General features: G+C 39.7%; 1 long non-coding RNA gene, 1 other non-coding gene and 1 pseudogene across 2 annotated transcripts in view; 1 reads left to right on the top strand and 2 right to left on the bottom strand.

Annotated features, from left to right (window-relative positions):
- The first annotated feature begins 4,969 nt into the window (after nt 1-4,969).
- Nucleotides 4,970-26,616, top strand: part of LOC120606771 (uncharacterized) — a 244,315-nt gene continuing 222,668 nt past the window's right edge. Inside the window, exon 1 of the long non-coding RNA XR_005653986.1 lies at nt 4,970-5,255. This is a non-coding gene — a long non-coding RNA (uncharacterized LOC120606771). The remainder of the gene's footprint in view (nt 5,256-26,616) is intronic.
- LOC120606876 (uncharacterized) lies at nt 8,377-8,495 on the bottom strand (annotated as a pseudogene).
- Nucleotides 17,897-18,015, bottom strand: LOC120606892 (5S ribosomal RNA). Its single transcript, XR_005654017.1, has one exon. It is a non-coding gene; the product is annotated as a 5S ribosomal RNA (ribosomal RNA).

Below are 26,616 nucleotides of genomic sequence, written 5' to 3' on the forward strand. Positions count from 1 at the left end.
TGTACTTCATTGTCAGGGTATACACATTTCAGTGTGCCTAGAACTGGGACTTTTTCATTTTAACATTGAAAGTCTTGCTTTTCAGGAACCCTTCAAACCCAGGCAAATTTGGTCACCCTACTCAGTTTCTTCCTCTGTAAAATGAGGATAAGAATTGCCCCTTTTCCATGAATTGCTTTGAGAGTTTAACTGATTTATTATGGATAAAACACTTAGAAGTAGTGTTTGGTACATAGTAAGTCCTTAATACATGTTTATTGTCCTTGTTTTCATTTATTATTGGAGCAAAGGGTTCCTATCACAGAATGGTTACATGGAAAGAACTTCACTCTTATCCCAAACAAGACATGTGACCTTGCCATGATCACCTGGTCACCTGTAGCCAATTGTTGGGGATATTTTTTCCTTCTACTTGAAATAGTCAATAATTATGAGCTTGAGAATGTGATAATCATTGCATTCAATTCAAATGCTATTTACCGAGCTTCTATTGCGTGTTAGGTAGTGTCTGAGGTTCTTTTTGGGGATTCAGAGATAAATAAAAGCATGGTTTCTTTCCTCTGGAACAGTCATGGTTGTCAGTAATTCTAGTTCAGCATAATGGGAGCTACACTCAAGGCCTGGAGAAAGTGGGACTGGAATGTGGGCGATAGAGAAAATAATAGCCACTGACGTTTATTGAGTAGACAGTTAAGCATTGCATGTGCATTATCTCATTATTTATTGTAATCTTGGAGGTTGTTATTGTATATCTGCATTTGACAGACTGGGAAGCTGAGGCTTAGGTTAAGAAACTTGCTTCAAGTTCACCCAATTTGATTCTAAAGCAGGTTTTGCTAACCCAAAGTCTATGTTCTTATTAACCATGAATGCTTTACAATTTCTTCTGAAAGAAAATAAGATTCAAGTTTGGCCCGAAAGCTTGGCAGGCCTTGAGCAGCGTCTGTGTCTAGGAATGAGAATTTCACACAGTCAGGAAATGGCTTGGGCTAAAGCACAGAGGTGAAAGAATAGAGGATATGTTTAAAAAGTCAAATAAGAGCATGTGTTCAACAATAAATCTGGGTGAACGAGCTCTGAACTTTAAAACAGCCTAGTGTCTTTTGTCCTTCCACACCTTGGGCTCACCTTCCTTTTTCTTCTGTCTTTCTCCTTCTCTCCCTTTCCCTGGCCCACCCTGTTTCCTCCGCCTCCCCCTTTTATATCGCCAGTGCGGTGGCTCGTGGCAGTCCTGCAGTGACGCTTTCCAATTTCACACTTACATGCTCCTGAAAGTATTCGTAAACTAACTGGTATGTAAAACCAATAAAGGGCAACAGCACACATTTCTGTTAAACAATAATTTTGTTTGACTCCCTTCTGCTTTGGTCATTCTTCCTGCAAACATGGTGCTTTGACCTTACCAGGAATCCAAGCACGTTAGGGCTTCTGTGAACATCTTAGAAATGATTAAGGGCTCACATGTGTCGAGCACTTTCTGTGTGCCTGGGTGAGTGCTAAATACCTTTTATCCATTATCTTATTTTATATGCTCAACAACTATATAATGTGCATCTTAATAATTCCCATTTTACCGATGAAGAAATCGAGGCTTGGCAGAGGAAAGAGTGTTTGCCTTTGACCATATTATACATTTCCTTTTCCCATTGGCTTCCCCCATCCTAACATAGACTGCCAAAGTATAAAGGATGCTTAGTTGTCATCTGAGCCAACCCTTTCCATTTTTCACATATGAAACAGACACTGAAAAGGGAAGGGACTTGCCATTAATCACATCTAATTATTGGTAAAGCAGGAGCTAGCATCAGGTCTTGCAACTTTCAGTCCAGTATTTGAGAAAAATTCCAGCTTTGAGGCTGAAGGGCATGAACTTAAGAGGTGGGTTTGAATTTGAATTCTGCAGCCTCCAAACTGTGCGACCTTAGGCGGTCATGTAATCTTGCTGGGCTCCAGTTTCCTCACCTAGAAAGTGGCGATATTAGTAGCCACCTCAGAGGTATATTGTGAAGATTAAATGAGGTCATGTGAGCAAAGCAGCATGGACAATGATCTTCATGCTTGAAACGAGACTTAGGTCACTCTAGTGCTTTAGAAAACATCCCATCTTGAGGGCTGCTGGAGTTAAGGCCATTGTTATTTTAGGAGTGGTCTGCCCCATCTACTCAGGTCCCATCATGTCTTAGGCTAACCTTCCAAAGGTACCCCTCCCCAGGGCAAGCTACAGAAGCCACTAGCCACAAACTTTGAAATTCAAGACAGGCACATATCTAGACATCTATCTTTGTCAATACCTCACTAGAGGAGTTTGAATTGCTGTACCCCCTGGCTGTGCTGAGAAATCTACTGGACTAAGCAGAGGGACTGGTACTGGGTCTCCCCTGCCCCCAACTGTTATTCCAAATCCCCAGGGACGAGTATACCATAGCTACACATTAAATGCTTATTGAATGAATGGTTGGCTAGGGCCTCATCATTTCTCATCGCAGCCTATTAATCTCAGTAAGATCCAAGTAATACAGGTGCAGTTTAGAAATTCAAAGGATTCTACAAAGTTGACCACAAAATATACTAGTCTGCTTTCTCATTTCCCCTCCCAGAAGTAACCATTTCACCTCTTTGGGCTGATTATTTTGGTATGTAACTTTTATCTTCACCTTATTACTAATTCTAGATATGCCAGTTCTAGGCATTCTCTGTCAAATTCTCACTGTGGAAGTCATCCCCTACGCCCCCAATATATTTTTGGGGAAGTCATCCCCTACGCCCCCAATATATATTTCATAACTTTGACCAGGTTGGTATTCAGTGTTTGCATTATGATGACTATGTTGTAAGCTTTGATTAGTTTTTCTTTCCTTGACATTGTTCCCCCCAGGAGTTAATAATTGTCTTGTGTTTTTCCTCATTTTTGTTATTTGCTTGGCTTTCTATGTACTTATTAGGAATTCAACCTCATACCCTTCACCAAGAGTCTAAATTCTGCCTAGGACATTCAGATGCACCAGACGTTCCGTTTATTTCAGCACTCTGAGAAAGCCTCCTCCCTGGGGACCCATGACCTTCTTCACTCTGGTTGTCCCCTGGCCTGGCACACAGCTGTCCCTCTGGGGTCTCCCTTCACCACCGTACTGGAGCTCCCCTTCATCCCTCCTTGGGTTTGGATCTCCCATTTTTTTTGTTTCTCTTGTCTTCCTGTTTCTTTATTCCTCCATTTTGGTGAAACACATTTTGCAGATAACTTACTAAGCAGGATTGAAAATACTTTAATTCTGTTCACTTCATCAATAGTTTGGCTGATATAACCTCATTTTTAATACCCAGTATTTAGGCCCATCCAGTTCCAGAATTGAAAAGGCTCACTAAGTGCTTAGTACTTAAATGGTATTTCACTCAGCCCCTCCCTTCCTTCACCTCCGTATCTAGAGGTTCCTTGCTCTGCTAATTCATTATTCTCAGCTTTCTCCACTGTTGGTTTTAAGATTTGGGTTTTTAAAAACATTTGCTTTCCAGCTCTTTCAATTTGGTTGTTTCTTCTCCAATGCTCTCTGTGACGATGGGTTTAATTCTAGCTTGGAAATAATTTTCCTTTGAGATTTTGAAGGCATTATGTGTTGCTTTCTAGCTTCCACTGTTGCCCTTTAGAAGTCTGAAGCCGTTCTGATTATCAGTTCTTTGATCTGACTCAAAGACAATTTTTTCCCAGCTTTATTGAGATATAATTAACATATCATGTTGTATAGTTTAAGGCATACAGCATGATTTGATATGTGTATATAATGGGAAGTGATCACCACAATAAGGTTAGTTAATATCCATCACCTCAGTAGTTACCATTTTGTGTATATGGTGAGAACTTTAAATATCTACTCTCTTAGCAGCTTTCTAGTATACACTATAGTATTGTTAACAATCACCATGCCGTCCATTACATCCCCAGCATTTATTTATCTTACAACTGGACGTTTGTACTCTCTGACCATCTTTACCCATTTCCCTCACTCCTTTGCCCCTGGCAACCACCAGTCTACTCTTTGTTTCTGAGTTCATTCTTTTTAGATTCCATATAAGAGAGATCATATAGTGTTTGTCTTTCGTTGTCTGACTTATTTCACTTAGCCTAATGCCCTCAAGATTCATTGATATTGAAAACAGTAGGATTTTGTTCCTTTTTATGGCTGAATAATATTCCATTGTATATGTATGTACCACATTTTCTTTATCTGTTCATCTATCAACAAATGCTTAGGTTGTTTCCATGTCATGGCTATTGTGAATAAAGCCACTGTGAATATTCTTCAAGATGGTGATTTCATCTCTTTTGGATCTAAATCCAGACTTGGGATTGCTAGATTATATGGTAGTTCTATTTTTAGTTTTTTGAGGAACCTCCATGCTGTTTTCCACAGTTGCTGTACCAATTTACATTCCCGCCAGTAGTGCGCAAGGGTTTCCCTTTCTTCACATCCTCACCAACACTTGTTATCTCTTGTATTTTTGATAATAGCCATTCTAACAGGTATGAGATGATATATCTTATTGTGGTTTTGATTTGCATTTCCTTGGTAACTAGTGATATTGAGAAACTTTTCATGTGCTTGCTGGCCAGTTATATACCTTCTTTGGTGATCTGACTTTAATATCTCTGGCACCTTATAGGATCCTTGGTGTTTTGAAAGTTAATCATGATAGGACTTGTTGTGGGCTCATTGTGCTAAGCAATTAGTGGCTTTTTCAGTTCTGGAAACATAAGCCCTTACATTCTGAGAATTAAAATATACATACACACTCTCTCCATAGATATGGTGGCTAGTCTCCAAGATGGCCCTAATGATCTTTGCCTCTTGATAGTCATACCCGTATGCAGTCTGCTCCCACTGTCAGACCAGGGCTGATCTCTGACCAATAGCATACAGCAAAATTAATAGTAAATTTGCTTCTGAGATTGGAGTATTAAAGACATTGTTGTTTCTGTCTTGGTCTCTCTCTCTCTCTGATCACTTGCTTTGGGGGAAGCCAGCTATTATGTGAAGGAGCCCTATGGGGAGACCCATGTTTCAAGGAACTGAGACCTCCTGCCAGTAGCCAGCAAGGCCCTGAGATTTCTGCCAATAAACACGAAGCAAATCCTCCAGCCCCAGTTTAGCCTCCAGATGAGACTGCAGCCCTGCTGACAGCTTGACTGCAACCTTGTGGGAGATCCTGAGCCAGAACGACCCTACTAAGCTGCTCCCAGATCGCTGACCCTCAGAAACTGGGTAAGAGAATAAATGTGTGTTATTATAAGCTGCTGAATAATTAGGACAATTTGTGATGCAGCAAGGTAACTAATATAATGGATGATTTTCTCCCCTCCATTTTCTCTGTTCTTTCAGTCAGGGATCTCTGTTACTTGGATAGAAGACTTCCTATAATGGTCTTTAATTTTTCTTTTATGTCCTATAACCTGTCTGTCTGTTTACTTTCTGTTCTGGGAGATTTCCTTATTTTCTAAACTTTCTATTGAGTTTAACTTTTTCTCTTTCATTAAAAATTTTTTTTCTGAGAGCTTTTTTTTTGTGTGTTTTAATTTTTCATTCCCTCTTCTTTTTTTAAAAAGTGGTACCTGGTTCTGGAGTTCTTTAATCCAGAGACCCTTTGTTTTTCCTTCTCTGGAAAAGAACTCTCCAGTCTTTTGCCAGGTTGGGCTCTGGGCAGTCTTGCTGCCCAGAAGCAGATTTGGGGGACTGACAGCTTCTTAAACTGAATTTCAACCAGTTTCACTGCATTCACCTTCATTTCTAGAGGTACCTTTTTTTTCTGATTATATGCTGCTAATTCATGATTCTCAGCTTGGCTTAAGATTTTGTATATTTTTTTCATCTACATTCAGCTTCTACAATTTGGTTCCTCCTCACCTTTTCTCTCCATTTTGGTGGGTTTAAGTCCTAAACCAACACAAAACAAACACTTTTATAGTTGTTTTAGTGAGATTTCAGAGAAAAGAGAAAAACATACGTCTATTTTATCTATACTCTTTACCTCAACGCTTTATGCTTTGCCTGCCCCCACCTCGCTCTAGGACTTTCTGTGACTCCATTCAGCCTCTTGCGAGACAGTGAAGGGGACATTGGCTATCTCACAGTCACTGTGGTTCTGAGGTCACAGTCTATGAATAACTGCAGTGGGAACATTAGTAGGTCATTTCCAAATAATCACTACATTCTCCTTTGCAAAACTGCTAGTTTGTGCCAAAATACATGCCAACAGCCTTTAACTGCAGACTTTGACTTCAAACCTGACTGTCAAGATTTAGGAGGAGGAATTTACATACATGCACCTTGAGGGTCCAAATGTGTGTATATAACACAATGCCTGTGGGTTCATATGCATATATGTGCACACCCTTACATCTTGAAGATGAGCCTTCTTGCCAAACAAAACCCACCATGAGTGAACTGAGAAGCATGAAAAATGTTTAGCCCAAAGTGTGTTTAAATATTCATGATGTCTTCAAAGCAAAGCCGTTGGGAAGACTAAGCCACCTGGAACACAGCTGTGATAGTACAATGAGGCATCTTGAAAAACCAGTGTCTCATGCAGGGCTGAGAAGAATGTTCAGAGGTGATCTAGCCCAGCCCCCTGCAGCCCATTGTAATAAAAACTATTTTGGATATGTCATGTCCATTATTAGCAAGATCAGATTAATATTTGAGAAATATATCTTGCCATCTTGAAGATCATTATATTTTGAGTTATACAACTTTTTTGGAGTAACAAGTTCCATTTACTTACTACCTATCCATCCTCATGAGATGGGGTTTTAGAAATGGTGATTATGTGGCACACTCATCACTACTCTCCCTGCTTGTACCCATGGTAGACATTACTAATCAATCATGGCCCTCATATTCTCTAGGCCCAGATGTGAAGCCTCTAGCAATTGGTTGGGGATGGGGTGGGATGATGGACACAGCAGATGGAACATATAAGCCTTTTCTGGTTGGGTCTTTTATCACCGATCCCAGTTGAACATGTTGCAGTCATATAACTTTACCCAGAACTGAGCTAAAACATGGTCCATCCAGAACAGATTAGGTAGGTTTTTGGTTTTTGTGGCCTAAAATCACTTTGGCGATTTTGTTTTTATCTCAGTTCCCATGATTGTCCTGCGTTTTGTTTTAAATTCCAAGGGTTTAAGTGCTTGTACAGTCACTTTCTTGAACTGCATAATTCAATTTATTGTATCTCATCATCTTTTTATTCTAAACCAAGGCTCAGCAAACCATGACTCACAGGCCTAATCCAACCTGCCAACTGTTTTTTGTAAATAAAGTTTTATTGGAACACAGCCACACCCATAAGTTTAAGTATTGTCCATGACTGCTCTCACACTAAAAGGGCAAAGTTGAGTAGTTACGATAGATACTATCTGGTCCCAAAAGCCAAAAATATTTACTATTTGCCTTTTACAGAAAGTTTCCTGACCCAGTTCTAAATGATCATTCAGGCTTCTTTTGGCTCTCAACTATTATCCAGCATTTTCTCCATGGTATATTCAGTTCTTTTACTAATCCACTTAATTATGCTTTCATCCAGCCCACATTTCTCCATTATACTCAGTCTCTCCTGAGCAATGTTAAATGCCCCATTGCCATTCAGATATGCTGGTAATAACACTCCCTCCTATTTCCTGAGCTCTTACTATAGTCCGGGCAGTGCGAAGCACTCTACATAAATTAAGTGAAAAAAGTGAACAGATGGCTTGGCTTAGTGCCTGACATAGGGTAGGTGCTCTATTATTTTTAATTTTTACAATAGCTCTATGAAGGAGTAGGTATTATTAAACAAAAAGTTTAAGTAACTTATTCAGGGTAACCAAGCTGGTCAGTGGCAGATCTAGATTCCAACTCAATTTACACTGATTCTAAAACTTGCGACCTTTCCATTGAACCTCGTTATCTGTTTCTACTAAAATTTCCTTACCAGTTTAGTAATCTGTCACATAATTAAATTATGGGCATTATATATATTATACATTATATATAATGTGTATGTATATGTATTTTTTTAATGTGTATATGTGTGGTGTAGTATATTACCTCAGATCCTCTTAACAAACATTCAGGTTAGATATTGTTCCCATTTTACAGATGAAAGTACTGAGAGGAATGTCACACAGATAGTAAGCTGTTGATTGGCACAATTCTAAGTTTGTATGATTCAGAAAATTTTATGCTGCATTTCTATGATACACAACCATAATATGTGGCTGAGCTGACATTTTTTAGCAGTTCCTACAATACAGATTATACAGCACCCACTGTATACTGGGTACTGTGCTCAATCCATGATATATATTTTTTTCTATAGTGAATTCCTTTTTTTCTTTTTTTTTTCTGCCTACAGCACTTGGTCTTCCTAGGTAGTCTCCCATCTAAGTACTAACCAGGGCTGACCCTGCTTAGCTTCCGAGATCAGACGAGATCGGGCATGTTCCGAGTGGCATGGCCATAGTGAATTCCTTCTCTAAGTACTCACAAACTATCAAATTATCTAATGTTTGCTTTTAAGCTAAAGTACTTAATAACAGATGTTTGGGGTTGCATTCTGAATTCTCCACCCAAAATTAAAATTATGATGTTTTGTATCTCAATTTCCCCGGCCGTGAAATGGGGGAGAAAATACCTGTTTTTATGTTTTTTAATTTTCTAAGTTTATGAGATTTCAGACAGAAGAGAGACTGCAAAGTGGAAGTCTGTGGGTAGGATTTAATATACAGATGTTCTCTTTGACGTAAACAGTAAATTGTAAGAAATTGAGTTAAAATTTTTTTAATTGAGAGATTTTTGAGCTTCTCCTGCGTTATCTGATAACTTTGCAAGACTGACTTTGTTGTCCTACATAGTCACAATGCTGGAGCTGACTACAAGCTTCTCCCTTTGGACAGAGCACATGCTCCCCTGGTAATTAGTCCTCATCATACCCATTTTCCCCCAGCACTGCAGCCATGTCAGTGGCTATTTAAAATACCCCATTTTAGTCATTTACTTTGCCCTCTGATTTGCAACTTCCACATTTAAGCAGGAGAGATTTCAACTGGGTATAAGAAAGAACATCATCTACGAGGTAAAATGTGTTTTGCAACATTTTGAACCGAATTGATAGAAAACCTTAGCTCTTTGATTCTATGTTTTTTAAATAGCTTATCTTTAAAATAAGAATAAATGAAAGAAAAACTTTTTAATACACACATATATAATTATAGACTGTGAAGGCAAAGTGTTACCTCTATGAAGTTATGGGGAATCATAATTATGTTCAAAGCCCATGTTAGGCTCACTGAGAAGCCAAGTGGTACCTTGGACAGCACCCCCATTCTTTGGCGTGGGTTCGTTTTTCTTGAGGGAATATACTGCATTAGTGCACTCTTAAATTCAAACTCACTCTGGACTCTTATTTTTTAAGTGGTTGTCACTCCTATGAGGGGACAGTAAATAAGAGAAGGGGTAACTCTACCGAAAATGTCTATTCTTTGGGATATTTTAATTATTTCCTTTATGTACTTTTTTATTTACTGCTTATTTTAAAGGACTGAATGGTGGCAGTGGGTTATTTCTTCTTCTTGAAAGCTACAAAACATTTGCTCTTTGCTTTCTGTACTGCTGTTTCAATAATGCCTGGTACCTAGTGAGTGGTCAGTAATGCTCATGGAATGAATGCTTGCCCCTCCTATGGTGATATTTACAATTGCCCATCTCAAGTCACAAAAACCATGATGCTAATGGGAAAAGGGTAGAGCGTTTGATCCCTTTCTAGAAAGTGTGTTTTGTTTGGGTTTTCTGAAATAGGCTGCATTACCTCCCCCTGCCAGCTTTGTTCACAAGGGGAAATGAGTGAAATAAGAGAATCAGATCTAGCATCCTCCCTCACTCCCAACACACATACACTGCAATTCAAAGTATACGCCCCACAAAATACACAGCACATGTCATCAGCACCAACGTCATTCCTCGAATCTAGGTCTTTGCTCAAACTTCACATTTCGCAGCCCTTTCTTTGTCAGCAAACTGGACAGCGGTTAGATCTCATGGGGCTGAGCAGAAATCTTCTCCAACCATACTACTCCATATTAATATCATTTCTTCTTCATGTTCTTAGCACTAATTCTCTGTTCTACTCACTCAGCAGGTAAGTAATCCTGTACCTCTCGTTCTGTTGCTTAAATCTGGTATTTAAACTTTTCTATGTTGGTTTCTTTCTCTCTCCACCGGATCATATGCAAATTGAGCATATAAGCAATAAGGAAAGGTAGTTATTAGCATGATTCCCTCTACATAGTAAGTCTGTTTTTTAGTTTACACCAAAAGCATGCTTTGAGACAAGATTTGGGTCCAGTTAGTTTATTTGGGAAGTGATCCCATGTAACTCAGGGAGTAGGAAAGTGGGACAGGCAAAGGAAGAAAGAAAAGGGTGTGACAGAGTGTTGGTCACCGCTGTGGGCAGCTAGGCACGGTCCTGCTGGGGACCTTTTAAGTAGTATGGTCCAATAGAAATGTAATTTAAAACTTTTTAGTAGCCACATTAAAAAAGATAAAGAGAAACAGATGCAGTTAATAAGGCATTTCATTTAACTCAGCATATCCAAAATATCACTTCAGTATATAATCAATATAAAAATTATGTGTTAGTTGTTTGAAAATCTCTGGATTCCTACCATGACAGCCTTTTCACCTTAGTTTTGGTCTGAGCATTAAGGACTGCTGTGTGTGGTTGTGGTTGTACAGGTCAGGCACTGCATAACTCTAGAGGGCACCACTTACCTAGGCTCTTGTACACTGTAGGGCATCTCTACATCTGTACAACTCCTCATACGAGGGCCGTCAGCCTCTTACTTCTTGATTTACTATGCTCATCACTTTGGGGAAAGAATACAGGATTGTTAGAGCAGACATATTCACTTGGGCTTAGCTACAATATTCTGTTCCTTAAGGGTCACTAAACATTTTGAGCGCCTGACACCATTTCCTTGGAAGTCAGCATTTGAGTAATCAGCAGAAGCCAGCACCTCCAGGGCCCTGTAATCACTCTGAAGGAGTCAGCTTCACACCCACTGCTAATTTTAGCTTGTAGTCTGCAGAGGGTACCAATGAGTTTTTGCCAGGCACCCTTGCAGACGTGGTTTGGAAGTGGCTCTCCCAGGCTGGATTTGGTAGCTGGGAAAGAGCAATGTCTGTGGCCCAGAGCTTCCTCCCCAGTGGTAGGCTTCCCTGATTCCCCTTATCCAGACCCCTCTTTCCCCACTGGTCTTCCTCGCCTCAGTCACCACAAGGTGTCTGGCTGCAAGAGTCAGTGAACTCTGGATGCCTAAGTTCAGTTGCTCAGCTGGAGTTAATTTCATTCCTTTTTCATTTGTTCCTCTGTGATGGGCAGCAAGCCATGCAAGTAGAATCAAATCTGTCTGATTGGTAGCATCTAGGAAAAAATATTCAAAGCAGTTTGCAGGAAGGAAGTCATGGAATGAACTGAATACAGAATTGGAAAGCAGCTCAGAAATCAACACTCCAGCCATTTCCCATTACAAATGATGAGTGGGAGAATCTGAGAGGCTGAAGAGCTCATTCAGGGTTACACAGTGGGTTAGTGGCAGAGGATTAACTTTGTAGAAGAGACTGTCTTATTTACCTCCCCAATGCATTGTGTCTGGCATGTTTGCATTCAACAAATATTTGTGGAATGATCTGATGCATTTTTATAATTTCCAGATTACCTAGGGACCAAAAATGCATACTTTTTTTTTTTTTTTAATGTATCTATGTAGTGCACATTTGTTGATTTTGCAAAACCAGCATCCATTACCCTTCCACAGTGTGTGTGTGTGGCGGGGGCTGGGGGGCATACGATTCATGTATGGTTAATCAGAACATTCCATTCTCCTAGCCACAGTGATTTGTTCAGCAATCAACATGTGATCCAAGCCACACCAGTCATGAGAACTCAGCTTTGGGACTTTCTTTTGGCCATGCTCTCACCAAGAGGGGAGAGCCAGCCTGAGAATGAAGCCAATACCGAGGAATGTAGAACTGGGAGCTGGAGAGCAAGGCCAGGTTTTGGTGATGGCATTTGACCACTAATATCTGCGTATTGCATCCCCCCAACCAGATTTTTTAATTATGTGAACTGATAATTCTTTCTTTTTAAAAAACCAGTTAGATTTTTATTTATGTCTGAAACCAAATGACAGGTGAATTAGTTTTGAAGCACCAATGAAACAATTTACACATTACTTAGCACCTTCAACATCTCCTATTGTTTGGATGTTTGCCCTCCTATGAGCTTGTGGAAAGTGGTCCCTCTCCAGCCTTAAGGGAAACTTTGATCAGCCTGAACTTAACATAGAGATTTAATTTTTTGCTAGTGATTGCTTTAAGCAGAGCAGGTGGTGCAACCCCAGTGAAAGAGATTCAGAAGGAAGTTTGCTTCTTGGATTCTAGAATAAGTTTTCTTCTGGGAGCAAAGAGGTAAACGGCCATTTCCTGCCTTGGTTCATGGCTTTGAGAGGATGTGATGACTGGATCTGCAGCAATCAGCTTGAGACCATGAGAACACAAGCCTGAGGTTAGGAACAAGCATGCCAGGGGTGGTCAAGCAGAGAGATAGAAAAAGCCTGTGCCCTTGATGGTCTCATTGAATTCTAAACCTCATCAATTCCAGACTTTGAAAAATTTGAGATGTCATTACTTTTTAAGCCACTTTTTGGTTGGTATTCTGTTACTTGTAGCCAAAAGCATCTTGATTAAAATAACTATTTTAAAAATATTTAAAATATTTAAAAAAATATTTTTAAGCTCAGAAGTGAGAACTTTGAAATATTACAGGGAAGACTAATCTGTAAAATAATTAATTGAGGATTCGCCTTAGTAGAAGTGGGGATGAGGTACTGAAACCTTGCCCACTTGGACCCCAATATTTTCCTTTGTGACATGCCCCAAGTTTCTAATCCTGTGACTCTACAAAGCCTAGTGTGAAGAGTGGCCTATGGGCTAACTTCTTAACCAGAACAAGGTTTCTCAGCCTTGGCATTATTGATATTTTGGGACATAATTCTTTGTGTGAAGACTGTCCTCTGCATGTAGGATGTTAAATAGCATCCCTGACCTCTACCCACTAGATGCCAGTAGCACCCTGTCTCCAGTCATGACAACTAAAAATGTTTCCAGACATTGTTAAATGGTCCTTAGTTGATCAAATTATCTCTAGTTGAGAACCACTAAATCAGAATTACTCACTTCTCAACTATTTTAGAACAATAAGTTTGCTGTATTGTTGGGAGTGTTGAGATATCATTGAAAACATATGAGTTACAGAAAACATGAAATGGAAAGGATGTGGAGAAATTGGAACTCTTGCACATTGCTACTGGGAATGTAAAATGGTACAGCCTCTGTGGAAAGCAGTTTGATGTTTCTTTAAAAAGTTAAGCATAAAATTACCACATGATATAGCAATTCTATTCCTAAGTATATATTCCAAAGAAGTGAAAGCAGAGACTCAAACAGATATTTGTATATTAATGTTCATAGCAGCATTATTCGCAATAACCAAAAGGCGGAAGTAACCTGTGTGTCCATTGACAGATGAATGGAAACATAAAATGTCTCTACAGGCAATGGAATATTATTCAGCCATAAAAAAGAATCAAGTTCCAATACATGCTACAATGTGGATGAACCCTGAAAACATTATGCTAAGTGAAATAAACTAGACACAAAAAAACACATTATATGATTCTAATTACATGAAACATCTAGAATAGAAAAATTCATACGGACAAGTAGACGTTACTGGGGCTGGGAGCAGGGAGATGGGGAGTTACTGTTGAATGTGTACAGTTTCAATTTGGGGTGATGAAAAATTTTGGAACTAGATAGTGGAGAGGGCTGCACAACATTGTGAGTGTAATTAATGCCATCAAATTGTATGCTTAAATCTGGTTAAAATAGCAAAATGTTTGTTTTACCACATTGAAAAAATAGATAAACCTTCCCTAAATGAGTTAAAGTCATAAACTTTTGCCAAGTCCGGTTTGGTACAATGCATTAACCAAGATGCTATGGCATTTGATAGGACATCTGAGGGGAAGGAGTAGGTATTCGGTCATTAAGAAGCAAGTGCATTCTGGTCATTAAGATTCATTAAGAGTCTGCAGTGTTCTCAGACATCCATGTTAGGGTTATAGATTCCATCAAATTCTTGTCATGTACCAGATGCTGTGCTAAAGTATGGAAATCATCTCATTTGAATCTCACTGCCTCCCTACAAAGTAGGTGCTCGTATTGCTCCATTATATATGTAAATAAACTAAGGCTCAGAGAAGGAGGTAGAACCAGTATCCAACCAAACCCAGGGAGCCAGATTCCATATGGGTCCCATGCTTTTAACCCTTGGACTCTATTTTGCTGAGGTTTGGAGCCAAAATGCTTAATTTTGGATTAAAAAAACATTTTGAGGATTTACTTAAATAGTAATAAAGGAGAAATGAAGTTTTTCGTGACTCCCGAGCAACTCTGGTCTTTCTGATGACACAGTTTAAAAAAAAAAACAAAAAACAACCAAATATCACATTCTACAGAAGATGTGTTTTTCTCTCAACAATGTCAATTAGATCAGAGGAGCATTTTTCCCAGGAGGAAGGCTTAAGCACGTGGGCCAGGGTGCTCCTGAGATGTGATTTTATAGTTTTCTGCTGGGCTTAGATAGCTATATTCAAATTTTCTTGTCTATCTTTCTGCCTTGTTGGGAGGTGGATTATGGCACTTGATGACTTAATCAGCGTAATCTCTAGACAAAACATGTCTCCACTTTGCTGCCAGGAAAATGTTAATCTATTCTGCTTCTGTACCTAGAGAGGTAAATGAAGTGATTGATGATGCTCTGTGTGTGTGTGTGTGTGTGTATGTGTGTGCGCGTGTGCACATGCACACATAGTTGTGTGCATGCACATGTGTGTTGGTACACAGGGATCTGTGCGAAGAGAAGCAAGTGGATTTTAAATCTAGAGATTTTAAGTGGAAGGTTCTTGAATCTCCTTTAAAGGATTGCAACTCCTCCCTCCCCAAAATTGTATGGAAAACTTGTGTCTGTAGCATGATTATTTTTTTGGAGGGAACATGATATAGTATTCATCAGAATCTCAAAGGGGTTTTAGAGAATGTCATTCTGTAATTTCATGATGCCTATTACCTGGCACATCTTTTTCTTTGAAAATTCAGTTATCTTAGGTATGAGAGGTCCTTGTTATTTAAGAAGAATCTTTATTTAGGTAAGGGGCTGGGCACAGAGAGCAGCCGTGGGAATTGTTATTATTTTGACTTTGTTAAGTTTGAAGCTCGAAAAAACCCAGATTGAAATAAACTTTGGCAAAATGGGTCTGAGCATGCCAGTCTGCTCCTTCGACTGTCTCCTTCTTTTTCCACTTCCTTCCCCTCCTTCTGTTCTGCTGTTCCAGCCCCTGCCCACCTTATGTGCAATGGGCCTGGAACCAACATGGGGACTATAAAGACCAGACACTTTCACTTGATTTAACTTGTGCCTGGCACATAGTAGGAATCAATAGATGGTAGAAAAAAAGCACAGCCATCCAGTTCTCTGTGAAATGGTAACTCGTACCAGGCATAGAACAAGGAGAGATTCCTCTTCTTCTCTTATAACCTAGGTATAACCCATAGACAAGCTCAGAGATTCCTTCATGGCAAATGGGAAGCCATCTGCCTGTGAGTTTCTTAAAAAACAAACAAGTACAATTTGCTGAGTACCCACCATGCCATGCTCTGTATTTGATACTTAATGTGCATTATCTCCATCAGATATCATAGCGGTTGGAGAGATTGGTACTCTCAAACCCATGTTAGAGACGAGGAAAGTGTTTCCATGATGCTATATCTTTCACATGAACCTCGCCTTTCCTCATTTGATCAGGAAAGACTTCCTGTGTGAGAAAGACCATGACCTGAATGTTATCAAATGGTGTGCTATGTTCAGTGGATGTATCGGTCTAATTCACTTGGGATTGAGCAGTCCTTCTCAAACTTTATTGTGTATTCAGATCCCCTGGGAATCTCATTAAAATGCAGATTCTGACTCAGGAGGTAGGTAGAGCCTAGAGTGGAGCCCGAGACCCACATTTATAACCAGCTCCTAGGTGATACTGCTGCTGCTGAACGGTGGACTTTTTGAGTGGCCAGGGGAAACAGTGTTAAGTTTATAAAAGACTTGCTCATAGATAATCTCATTTGCTTTTCACCCAAGGCCTGTGAGCTATCCATTATTATTTCTACCTTAGAAGTGAAGAAATTGAGAGTCTGATTAGAAATAGCTACCATTTTCAAGTGTCAGACATTTTTAGGGACACAGTTGTAAACAAGACAGATATAATTTTGATTTAAGGAAATCGAGAATCCAGGAAGGAAGACCGAATAGTTAAATTTGAAAAGTTCTGAGTGCCTCAGTGAATGAGTGGCTTGGCCTCTGGGTGTTGCCATTCATCACAGGAGGAAGAAAAACAGGCGTGGGGCAGAGGAAGACGATGTATTTGGTCTTGGGCTTTGTGGTGACATCCTGATGTAGCTGTCTAGTTGGCAGGTGTGGGTCTGGAGTTTAGGAGAGATCCAAGGTGAGGAGAGCTGAGAGTGTGAGAGCTTTCAGTGCAAAGGTGGTGACAAGTTACAGAAGATTAGATTCAGGATACAGACGAGCATGAAGCTGCCTAGGAGGGTTTAAAGCGTGAACATCCTAGAATTGGCAGAGGAAGAGGAGTCCTTGAAAAAGACAAAGAAGCACCTGCAGGGGAAGGAGGAAAGCCGTAGGAGCCCAGGGAAGAGAGAGCTTCAGGGAAGGAGCGGCTCATCACTGATGGTGGGATAAGCCAGTATCACGTGACACATTGTCTCCGCTGTAATATTCCTACCAAAATATACATATCTAGACTCTAATCATGAGAAGACATCAGACACAAAACATTCTACAAAACAACTTGGCTGTACTTTTAAAAAATATTTACATCTTGGAAGATGAAGAAAGACTGAGGAACTTTGTCAGCTGAAAGGAGTCTAAAGAGACATGACAGATAAATGCAATGTGTGGTTCTAGATTTGACCTTAGATCAGGAAAAATTGCTATAAAAGACATTATAGCAATAATTTATAAAATTTTTAGGTTGCTATCTATTAGGTAAGAGTTGCTATAGACTGGATATTTGTATCCCCTCAAAATTCACATGTTAAATCCGAATACCCAATGTGATGGACTGTGGAGGTGGGGCCTGTGGGAGGTGGGTGAGTAATGAAGGTGGAGCCCTCACAAATGGGATTAGTGCCCTTATGAAGGAGACCCCAGGGAGTTCCCTTCCCTCTTCTGTCATGTGGGGACAAGGCAAGAAGACGGTCACCAGACACTGAATCTGCCTGTGTCTTGATCTTTGACTTCTCAGCCTCCAGAACTGTGAGGAGTAAATTTGTGTTCACCAGTCATCCAGTCTATGGTATTCTGTGACAGCAACCCAAGCAGACTAAGACAGTAGTATTGCATCAATGTGATTTTCCTGGAATTTAATAATTGTGCTGTGATGATGTAATAGAAAGATTTTTGTTCATAGAAAACATGCTAAAGTATTTAGGAATAAAAGTTTGTGCTTTCTGCAACTTACCCTCTCATGGTCCAGGGGAAAAAAAAAGGATGAACACAGAAGGCAAAAAAAAAGTTAATTGGTGAATCTGGGTGAAGTATTCACTGTATTATTATTATTATTATTATTATTATTATTATTTATTTATTTATTTTTTTAGGCGAGGCAACCCTTGGTTGACCTCATAGATTGCAAAGACCTTGTCATCTTACAATCCCTTATTTTTTTTATATTTTATGCCTACAGCACCTGATCTTCCCAAGTGGTCTCCCATCCAAGTACTAACCAGGCCCGACTCTGCTTAGCTTCCAAGATCAGATGGGATCGGGCTTGTTCAGGGTGGCTTGGCCATAGACTATATTATTCTTATAACTAGTTTTCTATAGAAAAATTTCCAAGTAAAATCTTAAAAAAACAAGATAGAGAAAGGAGTGCTGTATATGTATTATCAAATTCTGTGGAGAGGTCAAGAAAGATAAAAGTCAAAAGTGCCCATTGGATTTAGCAACATGGATTTAGCCTGGAATTCATGGCAGTTAAATTTCAGAAGGAAACCCATAAACGAATATATAATTACAAATTGGGATAGGGATTGGGGAAAAAAAAAAAAAGAACAAGGTGCTATATGAGAGAATAATACAATATATGTGATTAGTACTTCGGTCGCACCAGCTCTAGTGGGGTGAAGGGGCCAAAGCCAGACAGCAGTGGAGTCAGGGAGGAGGAGATGTGGAAGCTGGGAAGGTAGACAGGCTCTGTCTTCAAGCTTGGTAGAGACTGGGGAGCAGTGAAGCACAGCTTCTAGAGGGAGAGGTGGGGTCAGGGTGGAAACAGGAAAGTCAGGGAAGGTTTGGAAGAGGTGACATCCGCAGAGGGTATGAAATGACAGGCAGGGGTTTCTAGGGAGGCAGAATATGCATGTTCAATGGGAGTGGAGAGCAAGGATGGGCTCTGAGAAATTTGGTGTGTCTGGAGCATGGAATGCTTGGGGGTGGGTGATAGAAGGGGCAGATAAGAAGGCTGAGCACCTTGACCTTTGCCTGAAGAGGTTAAATCTCTCGTCTGATGCCTCAGCCAGAAGATGGCTTCCCAAACTCCTCTACATAAAGGAAAATGTGTTTTATTACATCCTCCTAGATACTCAAGCCAGAAGCCAATGTATAATTCTTGCCACATCTCCTTTTTCTTCAGCCTGTCAGTTCTACCTCCTAAGTGTGCGTCTGTTTCTCATTTTCTACCTCTATTGCTGCCCCTCCTGGTCTTCCCCCTTCAAAATTATTCAATGACTTTTATAATTCAGGAGAAAATGTCAAGATCTTTAACATGTCTTGTCAGGTCCTATATGTTCTGGCTTTTGCCCCTCTCCCCAGTGGTCCCATTCTTCCTCTTCTTTACTTAGCTCCAAACACGAAAGTTTATTGGGTTTTCAACTCTGATGAGGTAAAGCTCTTTTCTCACCCTGGGTCTTTGCTCTTTCTTATTCTTCTCTATGTCTGGACCTCTCTCTTCCCTACCTCAATCCTTTACCTGGTGAACTCTTGTATTAATTTATTAGGGCTGCTATCATAAAATACCACAGACCAAGTGGCTTAAACAACAGAAATTCATTTTTGACAGTTCTAGAGGCTAGAAGTCTGAGTGGTAGCAGATGGGTTTCTTCTGAGGCCTCCAGGGCTCGTAAATGGCCATCCTCTCCCTCACATGTCTTCACATGGTCTTTCCTGTGTTGTCTGTGTCTAAATTTCCTCTTAGAAGGACACTAGTCATATTGCATTATGGTCCACCCACATGACCTCATTTTAACCTAATTCCTTCTTTAAAGACCCTGTCTCTAAATAGGGTCACACTTTGAGGTCCTGGGGGTTAGAGCTTCAACATATGAATTTTAGGGGAACATACACAATTCAGCCTATAACTATTTTTTTAATGTTTAGGTTGCAGCCTAAATGTCACTTCCTCAGGAAAGCGTTCTCTTACTCTACTCCATCCAATCCAAATGAGATATACTATTATTCTTACATATAGCATTCTGGTTTTCCCCTTTCTAATGCCTATTTTACTTTGTAATTGCATATTTATTTATAGGTCTCAGAATTTAAGTGCCATGAATTCAAGGACCATATCTTTTCTGGTCACTGCTATATCCCCAACATCTAGCACTGTTCTTGGCCCATAGCAAACAGTCAGTGTAAGTTCGTTGAATGAATGAATTAATGAAAAGTCCAGAGGCTGTACAGAATCTGGTAACTTTACTTCTAGCTAAACTGAGACCAAAAGCATTGAAAGGAGAGATGATTCTTACCGCTATGTTTAAAGATCTGCAGAACAAGTGATTTCACAGTAACCCCTAGTCCCCCCTCTGCAGCCTTTTGGCGTGAAATGTGCAAGCTGTGACTGGAAATCGATTCAAGCTCAGAGGTAGGCAGCTGGGGAGAACACATTTATAAAATTATTGCTGATGTGCGCTGTGACATAGCCCAGTGTGGGACCATGGGCCGGTGTATGACAAAAACTAATGACATTGGGCTTTTTGCTTAAAAGATAAGAAAATTCAGCTTTAAGCAGGGACCCAGAACAAATTTCATTCTTGTTCAATTGTTTATTTGGATTTAGACCTGATTTAAATCGCTTTTCTAGGGGGATCCATTTTCAAAAGTTGACGTTTGGATTTTGGTAAGGGTTAGCACTGATGTGTTGATGTGCAGCTTTATTCTAGCTTCTGATTCATGGACAGTCTCTGGAATAGCACTGTGAGCCTCAGCCATTCTCACGCAAAATCATAAATTCCAAGAATTCTCTTGCTAGAAGGTCCTGGAGAGTTATTTTGTCTAGTCCCCTGCCTACAAAAGAGTCATTTCACTTGTCCATGGAGATCATTCACTTATTTTTATTTATTTAGCAAACATTCATTGAGTGTTTATTCTCTGCCAACCACCATGCGGTAACAAAGAAGAGTAAGATATAATATTCACTCTCCAAGTTGCTCCTTGAAGGCAAAGGCCAAATCTTGGTCCCGTTTTCTCTTATACAGTGCCTGGCCCAATTGTTGTGGCAGGAACAACTGTGCAGTGACATTTGCCATTTTTTGGTACTCAGTGTTAGATTTTCTATCCTGTCTTTGGAAATTTCCCATTACATGAGTCTTGAGGGTATTCGGGGCCCTCCTCTCACTATAGGGACTCCAAAGATGAAGTAATTGCCTTCCCATTGTCCTTTGGTTCAGCTGTGGTCCTGTGACCTAGACTTGGCCAGTCAGACGCACATGTGCGAGACTGGAATGGAAGTGGTGGTGTGCAGAAGTAGGGGCAGTGGAGGATATATTATGGAGATAGTAGGAGCAGCAGTGCGTTTCTAGAAGCCAGTGATGGTGCCAGTGGTAATGCATAGTGCTCAGGGCCAGCAGGGGCTGGGATCTGAACTGTAGTACCCTTGGTTCAGTGGCTCTTACAGTCCTGTCCTCTCTGAACTGCTCTCGTCACCTCAATTGGTCAGTGGTTGTGGCTGCTGGCCAGCCTACCTTTACGCCTGTCCACTTGCCAGGCCTGGCTCTCCAGCCTTTGTGGCGTTTCTGTGAGCTCCCCACCATCCTCCGAATGCTTAAAGGGGCCAGAGTTGGTTTTTGCTGCTTACAACTAGGAAATCTCACTGGTGTAAACTCTTGGTCCACTAACCCAGGAATAAGAGTAACTTTCCCTCTTCTACAATTTAATTTTTATTTTGAATTTCCATTATGTTGGGTGGTAGGATCTTTAATCGCAGTCAATTCAGAGATCTCTCCACCCATCTTTTTTTAAGGTAGTACCTAAAAGTAATTTTTAATAGTATAAAAGCACAGAAGAATGAAAAATAGAAGAAAATGCCACAGAGAATCTCACCATTCTTATTCAACAACTGTTACTTGCACTGTCTTCATCTCTTTCATGTGTTTTTACAAATTTATGAATATATTTAATGCAAACTATTCTTTATGCTGTTTAAAACGCTTTTAATTAACATTATTGGATCAACATTTTACCTTGTGACTTTTATGAATTCTATTATAAATTTAAAAAAAATTATTAAAACATTAAAACCTATAGAAGAGTTGAAACAGTAGTACAGTGAACACCCATATGCTGCCTGCTGTTAACATTTTGCTGGATTTGTTTTTTCTCTCTCATGTACCTGTATATTTGCCCCTCTGACTTATTAGAAAATAAGTTGCAGAAATTATGCTATCTTACCTTTTAATGGTTCAGACTGCATTTTCTTCAGTAAAAGGACTTCCTCCTACGTAATTGCAATACCATTACCACAGTTAAGAATAATAATAATTTTATAATATCATCTAAAATCTAATCCATATTCAAAATTCCTCGATTGGCCCGAGAATTATCTCTTATAGCTGGGTTCCGAGAGTCAGACTCTTAATTTTTTAAGTTCCAGGAAGCTTAAATAATAACAGTGTTGGCGGTGTGGGGTGGGTGAGGCATGCAGTCCTCTATGGGAAGGTGGTCTGGAAGACTGTTTCATGTGCCTGAACTGTAACGCTTTTCCCTTTTAGGTTCTTGTCGACTTCTTGGGTAAACCCCTCAGCACAGATCGTGGGTACTCACATTCCCAACTGTTGACAGCGCCCCCTTGTGAACTGGCGGGCAGGTGCTCCCCAATGCCCAAGCTCTTCCCTCTCCTCTTTCATCTTGTCTTGAAAGCAAAAACCCCCAGCTTTGCCTCTTTATGTTTATTTTCCTCTGGCTTAAGTCCCTTCAAAGTTCAGGCTTTTGAAACTTAAAAGCCTTTTTTTCTGCTTTCATGGTCTGACCATGGTCTGACCCCTTAAATAGGGAATGGTCATGGGAGGACAAGACATACTGGTAGTAGGAGAAAAGAACATCAGTTAATCTTTCAAAGTATTATCCTGGCTTATTCTGTGCAGACATTAGCACATGATTTAGCTGTTAGGCCTCAGGACGGCCATGCTGGTTGTTAAAACATTAAAATACTTCTGAACTAGACCACTAATCCTATTATTCTAAAAGACAACTTTTGCTGGTATATATTTTCTTCATCTTTCTCATATATATGTTATATACATATATATTCATAAATACCATATGTAATATGAATTATGAATATAATTCTCATATATATATTATATACATATATATTCATAAATACCATATGTAATATGGTATTTATGAATATAATTAATATAAATACATATGGTATTTATGAATATAATTAATACAGTAGCAAATTTATACTATACAGTGATAAAAAGCCACTGTCCTGAGCCTCCTGTCTCCCAGACAGTGCCAGCCTCTTCCCTGGGACACTTCAGACCTCCAGCAGCCAAGGGCTAATGCCTAGAAGAGCAAGGTACCTCCAGGACTCTGTAAATCTATTCTGATGAGTTAGTGCCAAGACTTCCAGCCCGCTAAGTGTTTTGAATGTCCCCATGGAGCAAATATAAATTAGATCATATCATCTTCCTGCTTAAAACCTTTCATTGGCTCCCTGTTTCACTCAGAATTAAGTTTCAACTGTTTTAGAGGTACTAAGGTTTGGTGCAGCATATCGCTGGGTTTAGGGACAAGGGAGAGAGAGGAGGTAAAAAAAAATGGAGATAAGAACTCAGATGGCGATGGTTTTGGTCAGTATGGGCAAGAAATACAGCAAATGGGACAAATTGAAAATGTATTTTTTAAAAGTAAAAGTAAGAGCAATACAACATGATTTTTGAACATAGTAGATGGAGTAAAATTCTCTAATCTCAATCACCACAAGTAACCCACTTTTACTATAGTATAAAAATATGTTTTTATGAAAATGTGTGTGTATTAATCTTGGATTATGTTGTCCTGCAAGTTTTCTTCACAATATGTGATGTGCATTCTCCCAAACCAATTCATATATATTTACATTATTATTCTTAATGATTGTATAGTAGTCCAATATATATGTATATATTAAGATTCATTTAGCCAGATAAATTTTGGGTTGTTTCTAGAATTGTCAGGTTTTTGTTGTTGTTGTTGTTACTATCAACAAAGTAATTTTTGTATATCTTTGGATTTTTGCACCAGTGAATTTGTAGGATAAACTTCTCAGGGTAGAATTGCTGGGCCAAAGGTTAAGCACATTAAAAATTTTGATAAATTCTTCTAAATTGCCAGTTAGATAGGTTTTTAGGAGAGGTTAATGACTTCTGCATTGGCCAAGGTCAAGGTGCCAATGGTCACAATGAATATCCCCAAATCAATTAGGAACACAGGTTAGGACGGTGAAGAAAATTGACAACTAGAGATGTGCCAACAGCAGTGCTGTGAGAATTTTAAGCCTTCATAATGATTTAAGATAATCAACTATGCTTCAGATCTAAATAAAGATCTACTAGACACATTAATTATAAGAGATTCTCAATGTACTGTGAAAGTGTATATACAGCACATAAAAACACAATTCCATCTTAAATTTACCATAAAACTAATATATTAGCGATGATAAATATTAATTAAACATCCAGATAATAATCTTTCTTGCCTCTTTAAATTTAGAAGTGCTGTCGGAGGATGGTTTGGATTCCTCAGATCTTTTAAAAGCATTTACCAAATGTCCATGCCCTTCAGCTAAAGACCACCAGGAACACGCTTGAAGTTGAACAAGTTGGGATTATTATTCATTGCAGTGAGAGGGGAAGTGCGGTAGGGAACTGTGGGGCTTCTTAGTAAGAGGGTGTTAGAAAGGACTTAGTGTAGGTTTTGGAATTAGGTTCTGTGACTTGGGGGAGGATTTTGCTCTAGATTGGATACTGGCAGGAAGTGGGAGTACTTCTATGTTTGGGTACCTTAATACATCTTATATGAGAAGAAGAAAAGACTAGAGTGAGGCTCTGATTGTAATTGGTAAAGAAGCAGCAGACCCTCATATTGGACAGGGTAGAGGAATTTTGGTCATTTTTGTGGTTTGAACAGTGTTCATGATTTGTCTGTGTTCAGACATGATTGTTTTTGTCTTGCACATTGTGGTCTCAGATGTTCTATGCAATTGTTTATTTTCAGCAGAAGAACATCAAGCCCTAGCTGTGAGTGTCAACAGATCAGCTTATAGCAGTACCAAGGCCAAGCTGTTAGTAAGTACCAGGCCAGTTCACGGATGTCAGGTCAGCGGCTTTTCTCTTTCTCAGAAGGAAGTTTCCACTGTCTTTGCCTAGCTAATCCCTAATAATCCTTCAGATCTCAGCTTAAACTGTATTTCCTAGGGATAGTCTTTCCTAATTTGCTCCCCCAAAATAAATAGATCCGGTGTTTCTGTTATACAGTCCTTAACAACTTTTGCTTCTCCTTTGCATCACTTATCACAATTGTCATTGTTTAATTGTGCCATGAGTTATCCAATACCTGTCCTAACAGCTCACTGCAAACTTCATAAAGGCAGGGACCGTGTCTATCTTGTTCATCTCAATATCCTTAGTGACTCACACAGCAATGAACACTCAGTAAATACTTAAAATTAGTATTTGATGAGCGAATATACTGAAGGAACATGAAACAGTGAGCTTCGTGTGTCTGTGGGTGGCGCCTCGCTCATGTCTGTATCCCAGGGCTTATAACAGTGCTTGGAACATAGTAAGTCTTTGAGAAATATTTGTGTAATAGGTTGTGATGGGTAATTTTATGTGTTGACTTGATTTGGCTGTGGGATTCCCAGATAGCTGGTTAGATATTGTTTCAGGGTATGTCTGAGAGTGTTTCTGAAAGAGATTAGCATTTGAATGGGTGAACTAAGTAACACAGATGGCTCTCACCAATGTGGGTAGTATTATCCAATCTGTTGAGGGTCTGAACAGAAAAGGTAGAGGAAGGTTGAATTAACTCTATCTGACCATTTGAGCTGGGACATGGATCTCCTCCTGCCCTTGGCATTCCTAGTTCTGAGGCCTTTGGGCCTGGACTGCAATCTGTACCCTCAAGCTCTCCAGCTCTGGGGCCTTTGACGACACTATTGGCTTTCCTGGGTTTCCAACTGGCAGATGACAGACTATGGGACTTCTTAGCCTCCATAACCGTGTGAGCAAGTACCTATAATAAATCTCTATCCCTCCTTCCCTCCCTCCCTACATCCTTCCCTTTCTCCTACTGTATTTGTCTGGAGAACCCTGACTAATACATGACTCAGTGACCTAATTCTTTTCCATTCATTTTATTCTATCCAAGAAATTATTTCAGAAGCTTCAGAGTTATCTCAAATAATTGAGTCTGTTCAATGCAAATGTAGTTGGTGGCTCAAGTGTGTAGAGTGGTTAGCTGAAAACCATTTTGAATGTATTTGACCCGAATTTTCTCCTCTTTGCCTCGCATACCCCCCTTTTTTTTAATCTATCAGAATCTTTGCATAGCCTCAGATCAAATAAAGGCCCTCAAGAAACCAGTGATGGCTATCAGAGCTCTGCACACTTCATTGGAAAGCCATAAACACAATTACTAGATCATTAAGGACTGTAAAGTAGAAGCTTTGAAGCAACACACACAGAATTGCCTAGCTGGGCATGAACAGTGCCTTGCGTGTACTAGTGCCTCCTTCTTGGAAGCCACCTAGGAAAAGACAAAGGATTGTGAGCTGAAATGTCTTAGGGGCAGGTAAGAGGAAATCTAATAAAAAAAAAAAAAAGACCTGTGCTCCGCTCATAACCCTGATGCCTCTTGAGCAATACATTAACTGAACTCTTGGAGTCTCCATTTATAACATAGTCCTGTAACATAGGGTTTTGAGGATTGCATTAATGCTTAATTCTTTCCCCCTTGTATTACTTTGCTATATCTGCCTTAACAATATCATAAACTGGGTAGCTTAAACAACAAAAATTTAATGTCTTAGAGTTCTGGAGGCTAGAAGTCCAAAATCAAGGTGTCTGTAGAGTTGGTTCCTTCTGCGGGCTACAAGGGAGAATCTGTTCCATGCTTCTCTCTCCTGGGCTT

This window comes from Pteropus medius, unplaced genomic scaffold (assembly GCF_902729225.1).
Source record: "Pteropus medius unplaced genomic scaffold, Ma_sr-lr_union100, whole genome shotgun sequence".
Classification (NCBI taxonomy): Eukaryota; Metazoa; Chordata; class Mammalia; order Chiroptera; family Pteropodidae; genus Pteropus; species Pteropus medius.